This window comes from Penaeus monodon, chromosome 19 (assembly GCF_015228065.2).
Source record: "Penaeus monodon isolate SGIC_2016 chromosome 19, NSTDA_Pmon_1, whole genome shotgun sequence".
NCBI lineage: Eukaryota > Metazoa > Arthropoda > Malacostraca > Decapoda > Penaeidae > Penaeus > Penaeus monodon.
In genome coordinates this window covers 26,455,270-26,455,971 of record NC_051404.1, presented here as the reverse complement: position 1 = coordinate 26,455,971, position 702 = coordinate 26,455,270, and positions in this window count along the sequence as shown.

Here is a 702-nt window from a genome sequence, read left to right as displayed (position 1 = left end):
CGGAATGCACTGATTGTCACAGGGCAATTTGCCATATGCCGCAAAGTATAACTAATCATCACAAAGAACAGGATCGCTCCAGTTATTGAAGAGGAACTGCCAGAGACACAATTAGGTGTTAGAAAGGGTATAGGTATGGGTCGCCATCTGCAATCTGAGGTTGTTTTCAGAAATATTTATTGAAAAGAATAGATATTTATATTTTTTCTCATAAATTAATTACATTGTTAAAGAAAATAAAGGATATGTAATTAGTAAAGGGAGGAAGAAGGAAGTTACTGTCAATATCGATGGAGAAAAAAATAAACAGCCAGAAAAGTACAAATATCTATGTAGATGAAGATATTAAGACCAGAATAGGAAAGGCAAGCATGTCTTTGGGACTGTAAGGAATTTCTAAGAAGAAATATCAATGTTAATTAGATGATGAGATTGCTTCTCACGTATATTTTCAATAATACTTACGTAAGGGAAATATGAATATTTAACAACAATATAATAAAAAGAACAAGCACCTGAGATGTGGTGTTATCGGAGAATATTGAAAACTTACTGGCGAGATAGTGTTACAGATCAAGAGGTAAGTTTGATGACTATCATTGCTAAAAAGGAACTTTGCTGGCGGATCGAGGGTTTGGCAGAGGAGGAAGGGAAGACAAAGGAAGAAGTGGAAGGATAATGTTAAATATTGTTTGTAGCGGT